Below are 16,399 nucleotides of genomic sequence, written 5' to 3'. Positions count from 1 at the left end.
CGAACAGTACGGTACAGTACAGTACGAAAAATTCCATAATAGTATAAATCAGCACTAAAACGTTCATCATAACAGAACCAGACTAGCTGTTTTGAAACCTCACCTTGCAATTCAATTCTGGTTTTCCGCTTTTAAACAAATAAAGGCTCAATTCACCTCCATGTTAGAAAATTCAAGTGTTTCAATATGCAGTGAGCCTCAAAATGTATAGGCAGATTATAAATTGTATGCTACGTAGGGCAACAATATCCCTTGACAGTAATTTTGTCCCTTCATGTACACATTCTGTACATTATGCACACACATATAATACACACATTTATATTAATTAATAGGATTCCATTGTCTGGCATGGTATTGTAAAAGACCAACACTGCTGTATTTTATTATCTCTAACCTTGCCTTTGAGGCATTTTATTTTCTATGTTGTCATTAAACATGTGAATTTTCATGTGAGTTCAGAAGAAAAAAAAAAAGAGCACTGTGAGTCACACAGTTTGCACTAAGCTTATTTTAATTACAGTAGTATCTCACTTGGTACAGTCCTCACTGAAATGTACAGTACTGTACAAGATATTAAAACCATAATGAATATGCTAATTACCCTTTTTTGTATTCAGAATCCTACAATGGTTTCATATTCTAATGACAATACCACCATTTTATGTAAGCTATAATAAGTGCATGTAATTAATGTTATTATAACAATGTGTGTGTGTGTGAGTGTGTCATAATACAGTAGCCCATTGTGCTGAACTAAGCTACAGATCTACAGTATTATTGTAATCAGTAAACCATAACTTTAACTCATAAATGACCACTTATGAAGTGTTTCTATTCAGTTCATTTTTAGGCCGTCTCCTGCCGAGTGCCACTGGTTGTCAATCTTCATTCCTGTTTCCAGACGCTAGTCTGTTGAAGATAGATCCCTCATATGTCAGAACCACACAGACCATTTCCTGGAGTCCGCTGTGACTGTCAGGCTCCACGGACCATGAAAGCCGTATATGTAATGCCTGAAATTACCTCATCATAGAATGCCACAGATTCCCACATTAGCATGGTCACAACTATCCCTTCAAGAGACACTGAGTGAGCTTTTTCGCAGTTCTGTGCCAACAAGTAGTGGGAACTATTTCACATTCTAAGACAGAAATATAAAATAAATCAATTTTACAGTATGTGGGTAGAAATTGAGTTGAGCATGAATTATCAGGTTAATGGTGTCCGGGACATTCAGTAGGTTAAATCATAGATTTTGCTATGAAATATGATGTGTTTCTGGCATTTTAATAAGGCACTATGGCACCCACAAAATATGGAATCAAAAACACTATAAATCTGTGTGAATTTTTTGGAATGTGCTCCATAATCTCAGCATTCACTCTTATAATCTGTCTCCTGTCTTAACAAGGGGTGTCTGAGGCAAGCGTGGGGAAGAAACCCAACTCTCTCTGGTACAATTATAGAAGTGCACTGCAGTCACTTAGCCCGCTAATACACGGTGTGATATTAATTACTGTTTGTAAACAATGCACTTTGCAGAGATTATTGCATGCACTCGGCGTCCTCCATTTGTGTTTGGTAATTCTCACAAGTGATTAAGTGGTGAAGCTAGGACAGCTGTTCAAGATGAGTTCATTGGCATGTTTAATTAATTGCACTTGAGATAATTATTCAATCATTACTTTGATTAATTTTCTGCGTCCCAGATAATGCATCAAACGTCTGCTTGATGTCAATAGTTTTCAAAGTGTGAGTACAACAAGGCTAACCATTTTTGGAGCTTGATTCAGGACTTTAAACTCTGCTTTGTGGAGAGATTAATGCCTAAGACAGATGCCCATGATAGGAATTCATTATTATGACTGCATGGTTGATTTTAACAATGCTAATGCTCACTTAACAGGCATACCACTAAGGTTGTGTCTACAGAATGTTTGTCCTAACACCCAACACCTGTCAGGGCTGCATTTTTTCCTTGTGTTTCCAATACATCAACAACACCCCGTCACTGCTCACTTCAATGTTTTGAGTTGACTCAGTTCACATTATGTTTGAAACATGCTTATTCTTCACCCCCTCAGATATGCAGGGTAGTGGCAACATCCAACTGAAGGAAAGCCAGGCAAATCGTTTGTGAGAGATCTTGTCAAACAGATTAATTCCCACCCTGGGCCTCGGGGTTCTGGACCGTTTTTCTGTCATGCTGCTTTGCCAGGCTCCCTCTTGATAATACCCCAAAGATAAAATTAATTGTGCAGGGAGATGTGGGATGGGGAGTATCTAAAAGGACCTTGAGCAACACATGAAGCTCTCTTTTTCTCTCCGCTCCTCTGCATGTGAAAACACAGAAACAATCAAACCGTCAGAAGCATGACACATTGCACCAACGATCACTAACTTTGTTAGGAAGTTTCTGGAAGTGCGATGTTCTGAGAGAGATGTGAAGGGACAGAATCAACCCTCATGAAATTTCCTTGTCTAAGAACATCTATGCTCAAATTACCATCAAAGTGGAATTTCTCCATTCATCAGCAGTTTACAAAGACGGCTGGCACACCAATATTTGTCTACAAGTTTCTAGTTGTACATCTGCAAGTTTGGGAGCATGCTGTTCTTCTATTCTTTGACTCTGACAATCAGAGTTTGAATTAACTAAAGATGTGACAGCCATATCAAAATCTGCACTGAAATCAGTCCACTGAGAAACCTCAGTACAACAAGCGAGTCTACAGCCACGCTAGCTGTTCTGAGGCACATCAGTGCTTTAAGCTAAATGCTAATGTCAGCATCGTAACATGCTCACAAAGACAATGCTAACATGCTGGGGTTTAACAGGTATTGTTTACCATGACCACCATAGTTTAGCCTGTCAGCTTACTAGCATTTGGTAATAAACACAAAACGCAAAGTACAGCTGAGGCTCATGGGAATGCCATTATTTTGGCAGGTATTTGGTCCTACACCAAAGTATTGGACAAATTCAAAATCTGACTTGATGATGCCACTAAATGAAAAGTCAGGGGACCACCAAAGTGATAACACTGCATCCTGAGGGGGATATGAACGTGTGCGACAAATTTCATGACTATCAACCCAATAGAGAGACATTTCACTAAAAAACACAAATGTCAACTTCATGGTGGTGCTAGAGAAAAATTCAAGGAATAACAAAAGCAATTATGATTCATTCTCCAGGGACAATGCATGTCTGTGCAAAATTTCATGGCAATCCATCCAATTATTGTTGAAATATTTCAATTCAGTCCAATGTGGTGGACCAACCAAACTATCCATACAGCCAGATCGCCATGGCCATTCCTCCTGAAAATACTGCCTATTTAGCCTCACTATACAGTATAGCAGTCAAATGCAGTCACACTCTAAATGAAACAGACCTTTCCCACAACCTCCTGTCACCGCAAACAGCTCACAACATTAGCTAACAAGTGCTAGTCCCTGCTGTGACAGTGTGCAAGCACACAATGTCTCAGTCTTTCATCACCACTGGTCTTCAAAAGCCACCCTAAGACCAATTTAACCAAGAAATATTCCAGAGAAGACAAAGCAGAAGAGCATGTAGATTGTGGCATCGGTACTTCTTTTTTCAAAAGCCCCTTGGCACGAGTTGCCCCTGTCACCTCCTCTGGCAGATGGTGCAAATGAGCCTTTATATGCTGCTGCTGGTCACAGCAGACAGCAAGCCAATGTGCAGTCACAGTCACAAGAGATCCATGTTTGCAGGGTCGGAAGCCTGAAACAAAAGTGTTGCTTTTTGTACTGTCATAGTCAAAACACATCAGCGACTCCTTCAGAGCTGGATAACATTTTTATTACCACCAGTGTTTAAAGCAGTGTTTTGTCGGCCATTGTCTTTTTTTGTGTGTGTGACAAATGTAGATAGGAGTGACTTGGCTGTTGCCGATATTTTTATATTTTGCTATAGCACTTTCTGAGACATTGGTGCCGTCAAGATTTATAGTACTGTATGAATAAGAGATGAGATCATTGAATTGTTTGTTGGTACAGAACGCACATTCAGTTCTTTGTGTGAGGATTGTCAGTATAGTCGAAATTTAGTCCAAGAATGTGTCTGGTTACAGCAAAACAGTCCTTGCAAAGAATATTATGTTTGGCAGTTTCCCTGGATATACATTTGGATCTCAATTTAGTAAGCTTTTCACACACATACACAACAGTACAGTAACACAACCCTACATAGACACATACAGCCCCTGGGCAGTCCACACCAACAGTTGTGAGCTCAAGTAGTTGCCGCTGTCACAGTGTGACATCATCAACCGGGCTGGCAGTGTCCCAGTGGTGTCCTCCTTTAGAGCCAGAGATATCCTTCAACAGAGCTCATCCTGTGACGCTGCTGTGTCACTCAGGGGCCCAGACAGGCAGCGCAGCAAGGATGACAGCCCGGGAATGAGAGCTCAAGAGCAGGTAGAAAGTATTGACAAGACCCTTGGGAGCAATTATGAGTGAAACCCAAGGGCTTGCTCAAAGGAACCTACAGCTTCCTTAAGTCTAATAAAAACACAGCCCTGTTAAGGGATAACAGTTCCTGCTAGTTAGCTAGTCACAAAAGTAAGTTTGAAGCTCAACTGGTGACAGATTAATCATATAAACTCCACGGGGCATTTCAAACATCTGAGTTTAGCTTAAAAGTAAATTAAACTATTTGACTTTTCTGTCAGTAGAATCTTGTTACTTGTCATCTGTGAATCTGTGAAACAGGAAATACACAGCAGTGATTAACAGGCTGACCTTTTGTGAGCATTTTCACTCCTCAGCATTTGTATTTTTAAGCCTATAAAAATCCAACAGGAATAAATTCAAAAGCTACCGTTGACACTCAGCACATCACTCTCCATAAAATACCTGCAAATGATCAAGGCAGACAGATAATGGCTTGGAAAAGGACTCGGCTTGCTGCCCTGTGACAGACATTTCCAATTAAAAAGGGTAAATAACTTGAGATTCATCTATTTCAGCCTGTCCCGAGATTTATCAGTCCATCGTGCTTTAAATCCGTTCACCCCTGAAATGGTAATATCACAGATTTGGATTTCCCAGGCAAAGAAAAATGTCATATAGTTCGAATGTCCTTACACTCCTATTTAAATCTCCCTGCACTGTCTATGTTAGAGCTTTCATGTGGCAACCCAAGCGTGGGAGGAAGCCAGTGATATTAGTATACCGGCATGATATGAACAGTGACTGGCACTGAATTTGCAAGACTGTTGGCTTTTCAGTAATACTAAGGCAGCAACCTAAGCTGTAGTAACAAGGTTGTTTCACAGTATATTGTGGACATACCTTCGTCCACAAGTGGGACTAGGAATGGCCTAATGTTTTATGACCGATTGTTCCATTTAGGGGGCGCTAGTATTGTGTAAAATGTTCACAGATTATTACAAAAAGTTACATGACCATGTATCAATTGAGTAGACTCTAATGCACAGACAAACTCTAATTCTACAAATCGGGTGTAAAAAACACCATATTTACTACACCATTCTCTATCTTAAAAACAGTTTGACATTTCAAAAATGCCTTGAAAACTATACGCTTAAATTATTTGCAATGGTCTCACAAGCAAAAATATTCTGTTTGTTTAAACTAAAGCAGACAACCCCTCAAAAGAGGGAGGAGTGTTAAAGGGTTACACAAACCAAATGCATTTACTGATAGTGAAAGCAGAGAGATTTGGGATAATCATGGATGGCAATCGCCCCCCTCCATAAGGTGAAACTGGCTAAGAAAATATGAATGTTTTTCTGTCGCAAATTACTAGTTTGACCTTCACAGTCTGGATGTGAAAGCTCTGGGTAGTAATTAAATCCAGCAACAGTAGCATTACCTGCTAGCATATGATAATAAAAGAACAAACTTGCAATCCATGATTTCTTGCATTGTAACTAGATGAAATACATAATTTAATAAAAATCTGATACACATGGAATTGTGAAGGTGGAATTTAGGCCAGAAAACATATTCATATCACTCAGCCTAGTAAGCAGGCAAACAACAGTGTTTAGTAATCCCTGGTCGGTCTGCTGTCGGCATGCTACTCAGGATGCAGCATAAGGATTTAAAGGAGGTGAATGAATTAGAAATTAATATAATGTTGTAGAGTCTCATGGATTTTGACTAAGCTGATAACAGCACAGAACAGTCAGTGTGGTTTTGGTTATTTAGAAAGCTGTCTAGCCATTTATTAAAACTGGACCAAATTTTATTCAATGCATGTGTTTTAAACTTTTCAAGAGCGTTTAATGACTTTATTTTCAACATGTAACAGGTTCTACAGGATGTGTGGGACATATTTTTTAGCAAAAGGTGCTATAAAGTAAAATTATGTCATACATCACAATGTTTGTGTGGGTTCAAAGGTAAAGTACCACTGCAGTAATGTCTATTTATTGCGGTTTGTCTTTAAAGTAACGGTATCACTGCAACCACAAGTAGCAACTGATATAGCAGCAGTTCTTTACACAAACTTAACACCCAGACACTTCAACTTTCCCAAGTTAGCCAAAATTGCTTGGCTCAACCACAACCTAAATCTGGCACAGCTGGTTGCAGGGACTCATGCCGCAGGTGTGATGAATGAGCCGCCTCGGGCCCAAAGCTTGCCCAAGTGCTAATAACTGGAGCTGATTCACAGTCCAAATCTGCCCAAGTCTCCATCCCAAAAACCCAACCAAATTTGGTCCCCTTGTGTCAGAATACATCCAAGCGCACCAATACTCAGCTGCAATCAGCCTGACACGGCTGGCTACCTTGGCTACTGTAGATTAATTCTTGCATTGCCTTTTTCGATTAACTTCAGCCAACATTACCAGAATGCCGCATCATGATAGTGGGGACCATTCACAGGAAAAAAAGTCTCCCTTTTTTGTAAATAAAGTGACATGACTCATTAATGTGATGAATGACCATGCAATTCCCTAGGACCTCAGCATCAAGCCTCACCCCAACCCCCTTCAGGCGTCCCTCTTGTGGGCCATTCCGGGTGAAAGCCGAACATTTAAACGTGTGCCTCTAAGTGCTGAGGCAAGCAGGTCCGCCGGCCAAATATAGCTCTTTTCAGCTGTTGAGGCTCCCAAGGACCCATTTCACTGTTAACATCAAATCATTAAATTCACCCCATACTCAGTCACTTAGAGTTATAGAGAGATAGATAGAAAGACAAAGAGAGAGGATAAAGTTAAAGAAAAAAAAAGGTCATTGTCAGCTGTAAAGGCTAAATAGGCCACATTATTGAGTTGGAAGTAAAAGGAATCAAAACTGACAGTTCTCTCTGGTCTTAATTCCAAATTGTGGACCAAAAAATGCAAATTACTAAGTGCAATTTTAGTTCATAAAGGATAGGATCAATAAAATATGATCTGTCTTATGTGTCACTGTCAAAGCAGAGGACTTCAGCTTATTCTGCATCTTCAACCATGTCTGAAAATCTCTGATAGCATCAGACCTTGAACTTGTATGAACACACATTCAGAAAATAAGGTTGGAATTAAACCATTCTGGCAGATTTTTGAATGGCTTCAACAAGTTTGGTCTTTCTATGCAAGCTTTCGTGACTGAGTATTGTAGAAATGGTAAAATGCATGTATGTAAGTACATTCATTTATGTATAAAGTAATTTCATAAAGGCAAACTATCCACAGCAGATGGTGTACTTTAGATGTTTAGTTTCTCTGGCTAAAGGTAACCTTGATGTACACAAATGTCTGCAGAGATAAGACATTGTTCTATTTCATGCCACCTCAAGCAATTACAGTCTTCAGCTGTTTCTCTCAGTACACTGAGTACATTTGGTATTTGAGGAGAACTCCTGCATCTGATGCATGACACCCCAGGGTACAAAACAACTAACTGTCCACAATTATTTCCCTTCTTAAACAAGAAACTGTTTTATGATCTCGTGTATGTATTTTAAAATGCTTAACGGAGTGGTGTACATCAACTACCAGAAAAATCATGTCTTTAGAGTTATGCAATGAAAATATGCACTTTTGGTACTTTCACGCATGCTTGATCCACTGAGTGTATTTTTCCATGTGTTTTCTAAATGTTCACAGTTCCACACAAATAACTTGATCCAGAACATCTAAATATGGCAGCACTGTTGCATCCATGCATGACACTCTGCAGAAGTACTGATTACAGTACTTGCAATTATGTCCAAACAGAGGCTGCTCATACAGTAGAATCGAATATTACCCGACCACTTTAAAGACACTTACAGAGGTGTTCTAACCTCGCATCCACAGGGTGACTAGACTTGGTTTCTATGGTAACCAAAGTATAACACAAGCCAGTAAAATGAGGATACAGCTCCTGTGCTCACTGGATAAGCAGTATGAAGCCAAATTAATGTAAATTAATTAAAATTAATAAAGGTGTTTTTAGACTGGCGAAAAACACTCATGGTGAGCCAAACACCAAAAGAAAGAAGAGCACACTAGGATTAAAAATGAAAACAATTCATGAAAACTATTTTCAGTCAAAATAAAGTTAAAGCTAACATGCACCACACAGTTTTTGTTGCTGAAGTCAGTTGGGAAAATACAATAGCAATGGTTGGCACAGTGGTCTGTAGGGATGTGTGATTTTCCCACTTTCATTACTTTGAGCTGTGTAATCTTGATGTTCAAGGCAAGTAGAGAGATAGCAGGTGGAGGGCACCACATTTAAGCTCATCTTAGTTGGATACAATATGAACTTACAGTTGCACTGTGAGCTTGGAGTTGCTCAGAAACAGCATCTTGGAAGATGAAAGAAATGACTACATCAGGTTGCCTCCTTTGTATTCAGACCTTGCATCCTCTGGCAATCAATCGCCAAATCAATCATCTCGATACACAAAGAGCAATTTCTTCTTTAAATGTAGAAACTGTGTATGCATGCCTTTGTGCTGGGGTGGTCATTAGAGATAGTGAATATTACAATGTAGAGATGACTGATTTGATGACCTGTCAGCTCTTGAACAGTGTAGCCTACAAACACAGTGATTGACTAAAACATTATGTGAAATGCATGTGCACTTATTAATAAGCAGCATGTGGTACAGTGTGTGCTGCTTATTAATTAGTAACTCCAGTGAAACACGGTGCCAAATTCCCAGTCTGCAAACCATTTCCAACCGTTTCCCGTTTCCCACTGCTATGCAGAATTTTGTAAAGACTTGTCTTTCTTTACCAACAAAAATAAATGTTATTTTGTTAGTAATGTTTCTAATGTGCTTGTGTTCATCTTAATGCATGTGTGCACATGCATGTACGTGTGAGCATGTGTGTGTGTGTATACTGTGAAGTTTGAAGAAAAAAAGTTGACGCACCGGTCAGATGCCTCCCTTGAAGCACTGGCTGTTTTTGGCAAGCGCCCTCCTCACCCGCGTACATGGCATGAGGACAACAGAAAGCAAATGTGTCCCTCCTTATGGTAGGTCAGACTACAAGGCAGTCCAGATTTTTCAGGGAGTTTATTACAGGGCTAAATAAAAAACTGAATTTGAACACAGTGGCATATGAAGCTTTTGCCTCAAGGGCCTGATTTCCTTGTTCTCTGGTGTTTTAACAATGAGGCTGTACTTGACGGTCCAACTGAGGCAGTCGTGTTAAAGTGGCCCTTGAGTCCACATTGTTTTGTGTACCAGAGTTCAAAACACGACGGAGAATCAGTTTGGAACTCATGGGTATGTTGTTCATAAAAGCCTATCAGATGCAAAAATCACAAAACCACAAAAATAAACCTAGAATCCATCTTTGTCAACATATGGATCGCTCACTCTGCAATATCAGATGACTAGATATTCATCAAAGCTATCTGAGATCATACTTTTCTTGTGCAGTTTTGATGTAGTGTACCTTGTACTTGGGTTTCTTTAACCCATGTCCACAGCTTTATCTCCACCTCTGAAGACTTCTGCCTCTCTCTCTTTCTTTCTCTCTCTCTATATATATACATATATGTATATACATAGAGAGAGAGAGAGAGAGATTAAAATCTATTTTCCGAGAGAGACCTGGCCAAGAGAGTAGCAGAAACATTGTTACAACAATAAACACAAACAATACAAACAGGCAAATACAACTGTCACACACTACAAACAAGTGAACACAATATTATGTTATGATGCATGAACAGGTACAATTTTCTAAAACAATTTCAGTAAAAATTTAGGAGCAATCACATTTACCAAGAGTACTATTTTCTCAATCCTTTAAAACTGACTTAAACTCCCCCATAGTAATCAGCTCTGACAATTTCAGGTCCTTCTGTACATTATTTCAGGAAGAAGGGGCAGCATTTAAAAGCTTTTTTGCCTAGTTCTGTTCTTACTCTGGGGACCAACATCTGTAGAATATCGGACAGTGCAGACCATATTGATTTTGGCTTTTACACATGTATGTACACAGATAAGGAGGAGCCAGCCCAAGGAGAGATTTATATATAAAAGCCAACCGATGTGAAAGTCTGCAGATATGAAGAGATGATCACTTAGCAGCAGCATACAGAGTAAAGTGGTGTACGAGATTGCCACAGCCAGTAATAACACGAACAGCACAGTGGTATACAATATTCAACTTCTTTAGGCACTGGTCAGGTGCATTCATGAAGAGCAGATCACCATTGTAAATGGTAAAAAAAAAGTTGAAATCAAGTGTTTCCTTGCCCGGAGGGAGAAACGGGATTTATTCCTTAAAAAAAAGAAACTCAATTTAAGTTTTAGCTTGGAAACAAGGTTTTCAATGTGTGATTTGAATGACAAGTTCTGATCAATAATAATACCTAAATACTTATATGTTGTGACCATTTCAATTTCAACCCCTTGTCAAATGGGACCGAACAAAGTCAAAGGCAGACTGCAGGAATTCAAGGGTTTGTACTACTGAAGCTGTTTCATCTGCATAAAATGGAACACGGCATTTGATAAATTATCACAAACATTATTTACATATATGAAGAGCAGTAGTGGTCCTAGTGTGGAACCCTGGGGTACACCTTTTGATACAGGGAGGGAGGAAGAAGAGGACCCAGCAAACTGGACACATTGTCTTCTAGCTGACAAGTCATTTGAAAACGAACTTACAGCATGCCCAGATAAGCCAATATTGCAGAGTCTATCCGCCAAGGTGACATGGTCATCTGTGTCAAAAGCCATGGACAAATCAATAAAAAGAGCTGCACAATATTTTTTGCATCCAGCGCCTCAATAATGTCATTCACCACTTTGATAGCAGCAGTTATTGTGCTGTGTTGTTTTCTAAAATCTGACTGATGTTGTGATAGAATACCATTTGTGTCTAAAAATTCTTTAAGTTGTTCACTAACAAACTTTTCAAGGACTTTAGCTAAAATACATAATCTAGATGAGATCCCCTCCTTTCAGCAAAGGAAGAACATTGGCAGATTTCCCTATGTTAGGAATTTCATTGTTTGGTAAGGGTAAGATTAAAAATATGAGTCAGAGGTTCTGCTATAAAGTCTATAGCTAACTTAAGAAAGTAAGGATAAAGCTTGTCAGGACCTGCGGATTTGTTAGGATCCAGTTGCTTTAAGGCTCTATGGACCTCTATCACATCAAGAGGAGTAAGATTGAATGGTTGAACCATAGAATTAATTGGGGTGGTGAAGAGTGAACCCTCTGCTCATTAGGCTGTTTTGGATCTGGATGATTCAAATAAAGAACCTGAGGAAACAAAATGTTCATTAAAGCAGTTAAGAATAGCTGATTTATCAGTTAGAGTACATGAGTCTTTTACAATGCAGGCTGGCAACTCATTAGTGGTTACACTCTCAAATGAAGATTTTATTACTTTCCAAAAATTTCTTTGGATCATTTAAGTTACTTGTAGTTTTGAAAAAGGTAGAACTCAGATTTGGCATTTTTGAAGAGAAAGGTAAAGCAATTTTTTTGTCTAAAAATCAGTCTGGCATTTGGATTTTCTGGCCTTAGCCTAGGCAATATCCCTTTCTTTTAGTGGACTGGACAGCTGAGGGGAAAACCAAGGATTGTTTCGGCCTTTCACTCTAAATTTGCAAAGGGGAGCATGTTTATTTTTTAATGTTAGTCACGAAAGTATTTCCAAGCTAGTTCTACATCATTAATGAGAGAGATCTTGTTCCAGTCAAAGTCCCACAAATTATTAAGAAAAAGCTTGCTCACAGAATGTTTAAAATCTTGTTTAAGAACAATTTGTGGTCTTGATTTTGGGAGCTTAGCTTGTCTGACTGTGGCTGTAACACAATAGTCGCTCATATCATTTGCAAAGTTACCAATATCCAAATATTTATGAGTAGCATTTGTGAAAAATAAATCAAGAAGAGAGGATTTCTCTGGGCATTTAAGATTCGGATGAGCTGAGCTATTAATTAGTTGTGTAAGATGAAATGAGTCACAGGTAGATTTACTGTCAGAGACTGAGAACAACCAGTCCCAGTTAAAATCTTCAGCAAGGAGAATCTCATTAAAATCTAAGGTTGGTAGTTGTTTACTCAACAATGATTACGCCTCACTGCTTGCTGAGGGGGCTCTATAACAACCTACAACACTGATAAAATGGTGCTTAAGAAGTTCCAATTTCAAGGCAAGAAGTTCAAATTGTCTGCTGAGAGATACTCATGATAGGATGATAGCATGAAATTTGTTCTTTATATAAATGTTACAATGAAAAACATTTTTACCCTTAATTGCAATGTCTTTGTCTGTGATAGATTTGTTTAGCCAAGTTTCAGACAAAACAAGAATATCAGTATCAGATGAGTTACCCAGATTTTCACCAGATCCAATTTAGGAAGTAGACTTCTGACATTTCGGTGAATAATACCAAGCCCAGATCTAGCTTTGAAATCACAAGGGGTATTGAAATAATTAAAATCTGGGCCAGGGCTAGGTTGAACATTTCCTGATATTAGAAGCAAGAGAACAATAAAACATTTTCTTTCCACCGAGTTTTGTGTTGGCACTGATTGATTATTCCTAACCCCTGGTCTACTTGGGGGATAAGAGTAGAATGAAAACAACTAGTCATATGGACTATAGGGCATGTCATGAGATCTTCAGTAATTTGTGTCATCCAATTAGGAAAGCTCCTAAAATATTTAAAATCCCAGTTTGTGCCTTTTCAAAGGAATAAAAGATGAGGCACATTATGGTCTCCACACCTTTCATGCACCTCATGTGGATACAGTACAGTCAATAAAAGCAAAAGAGGTCCTGAAGGAAACATGCTGATTGGTGATAGGGAGCAAGAATATTGACGATATCCAGGTCAGTGCAGTAATAATCTGATCCAAGTCAGATGATGACTTTGCATGACGAAACTCAAACTAATATTAGGAAACTGAACTTATGCAAAGTGCTCTCAGAGGTAATACTAAAGGTAAACATTTGAATTTCACCCAGGAATCATATAGCCAATTTTCACTTAACTGCCCACAGGATGATACCAACCCAGCAATCCTATATTTGTTTTATATTTCAAAGGATACAATAAAAGTAAAACTGTTTTTATTTTGTGTTATATTTTCTGTCTGTTTGTCCTGTGGCTAAAACGAATGTGCATGATTAGTTTTTCTCACCAAAAGGCCTTATGTTTATCCTTGAAGCCTTGCCTTTATTGGCGCATTGCTACGTTTCTTGCCATGTACTGCTACCAGGCGTCAGTCACTGAAAACGCAAAACCATTGACAGGATTTCCTAACATCCCTGCGTGCACACATACTGACACTCCACCCACTCCAAACTTCAAGATTTAAATTTGGGAATTGCACTGCTTTTTCATTGTGCATGACTTTTTTCCCAGAAAAAAGGCATTAAACATAAAATATTTAATAAACAATTGAAAAAGGGTGTTCTTTGAATCAGTATTTGAGTGTACATAGTCCTAACAAGACTGTTTCTATTGAGAGAAATGGTTCTTAAGATTTTGATCAAAATCCTTCAGATGCTGTAATATCATTATGTGGCCGTGATGGACAAAGTCATCCTCTAACTTTTGATGGTCTTAATGTCACTTTAGTTTGGCTTCTGCATGCACCTGTATACTGTATTTCTGCTCCCTACCAAAGAGCTGCAGACGGGATGATCCTCTTAGCGCTTTAGCAATCTGGGACACTATTCCCATTACTTACTTTTGCCAATTTGCTCCTGGGAGCCCCTGAGTCCTTGTCTTCATTAAGGGAGTTCCTCATTGATCAATCACTGTCAGAGGAGCTGCACTGTAATTGCACTGTGGCCTAATCATGACTGACGTTTCATCCCCCCCACTCTGTCACAGGTCTCAGGAGAGAGAATGTTCCATGACTTTCACACCTTCGACCTCAAGGTAGGCCTTTCTCAGTATTTTACTCTTCTTTCTGTGGTTTATCTTTAGAGATGTATGGTCTTATAATGGATATTATTACTCATTGCTGAATATTGGTGGAGGTCATGAGGACAAGTAAGTTAAGATAAGTGGTGTGAGATGGATATTTTGAATGTTCAGGAGCCCTGATAACATTACTACTACTACTACTACTACTACTACTACTACTACTATTTTTTCTGATATTCTGAAAATCACATCATCACATGTAACCAGAAACAGTATAGATTAAAATTACTGATCAGCTATTAACTATGAACAATACTGTATATGACCAAACAATACAAAAAGCTTTACAATACATCAAAACTACAGTACAAAAGGGCTCCAGCTGCAGGGTTGCAGTTCTTGGCATAAGTCCATAATATTCATTAATCATGAGACATTTTCATCATAAAGTGATTGATATTCACTGTAGGACTTGCACTCAGTTTGTCATATTCAGTGAATAGGCCTTTACATCTTCCAAATGTATTACAGTGGATGTAAAACAAAACACAAGTCATAACTGCAGGAATTAGCAGCCGTTGACGTCTTTACTGAGTCACGTACAGTATTCAACTAGCAAACAGCTTCAGAAGTAAGTACAGAAGCCTATTTAACAAATCAAATGTGTTCTTATACTGCCCACATTAAAACTAATGCTGTTGTTTTGTTGATAGATGCATACCCTATTTTAAAATCACAAAATGTATTATACATATTTCCCAACTAATTTTTCCTTCAAATTGAAACATGCAGACACACGCTTCAAGATGCAAACATGCATGTTGACTCTAACAGACAACCTCTCTGTAACCCATTCAGCTCAGATGTCAAGTTGATTTTGTTTATTCATTTTTACTGAGACACTGCGGCAAACGAGATCATGTCATTTTTCATATCAACAATGCAGTATGAGAAAATAGGGTTGTGTGAAACAAAACAAAACACATTAAAGATTTCCATGTCTAAATAAAATCATGTTATTCACTGTGAAAATAACCAGACGTATCGCTTTATACCAGTCTGGGTCTGATGTGTATGGCCATTAATATAATGCTCATTTAGAGAACTTACAGCGTTTGAGGTATTAAGTGTTAGAACTTGAAGTTATCAAAAAGTTGAAATTGTCATCTATGGACTCAAACAACTAAAACTTAGCAGAAGATCACTAACTGATCAACTATTGAGAAAAATATACAGTATTTTGGGTAGCTGGCCAGACAATTAAAATAAGGAAAACATTTCAAAACGTATGGAAATCGCCACATAAACCACCAGTGTGGTAACATATTTGAGCTGTTTTTACATCAAACTACAGTACAACTCAATAAGTTACAATTGTGCAAAAGTGACAAATGTAAAACCTTGTCAGGTTTTGTAAAGTGCAATCCGCAACAAGGTAGTGCATATATATCAGTCAAGTATTTTGCAGACCTGTCCAAGTGACCATATACAGTTATACAGCCAAGTTTTGATACAGTCTTCTCATTGATTTTGGGAGATTTAACCAAGAGCCTATAAATCTTTTCCATATTCCCAATATGTGCCAACAAATTTTGATCTGTGAACTAGCGGTCTCACTTGACTTGTGAAACATTGGAAGCCTAATAGTTATTGAGGTCACACAATGAAATGGGGGTGATTCAGGGATAGATGGAGAGGAACTATTTAGAACATTTATAAGATGGCTTTGATTTTTTAAGCTATAAATTACACAATGTGGAATTTTTTTAACAGAACTGTTTTCCATTGATATTCTTGTTAAACTATATGGCTGATATGCTTTCTAAGCAGCTATTAATAGGACATAAGGCAGTAGAGTGTTTCTCATGACACCTGTTTTGGCTATGTATAGGGGAATAACATTTAAATATCTGTGCTCACAGTTAACTTTTCACAGCTGCAGCTCATAGTCGGAAAGATGGCAAGTGAGTCTGTCGTCAGCTCCTTAATCTATGGTGTCACACCAACACACAATTCTTTGGAGAATGAATTTGAAAAGATGCAAAATGATGTAAAAAAAG

General features: G+C 38.4%; 1 protein-coding gene across 14 annotated transcripts in view; it reads left to right on the top strand.

Annotated features, from left to right (window-relative positions):
* The window catches only part of LOC121889010 (receptor-type tyrosine-protein phosphatase delta), a 369,584-nt gene that overhangs the window by 163,843 nt on the left and 189,342 nt on the right, over positions 1-16,399 (top strand). For all 14 annotated transcript variants that reach the window (XM_042400705.1, XM_042400691.1, XM_042400694.1 and 11 more), the window contains exon 8: positions 14,304-14,351. The gene's annotated coding sequence lies outside the window, so the exon portion shown is untranslated. The remainder of the gene's footprint in view (positions 1-14,303; positions 14,352-16,399) is intronic.

Source organism: Thunnus maccoyii, chromosome 22, assembly GCF_910596095.1.
Source record: "Thunnus maccoyii chromosome 22, fThuMac1.1, whole genome shotgun sequence".
In the NCBI taxonomy this organism is placed as follows: Eukaryota; Metazoa; Chordata; class Actinopteri; order Scombriformes; family Scombridae; genus Thunnus; species Thunnus maccoyii.
Note: the sequence above shows the minus strand (reverse complement) of the source record. Positions and strands in the feature narration are given on the sequence as shown.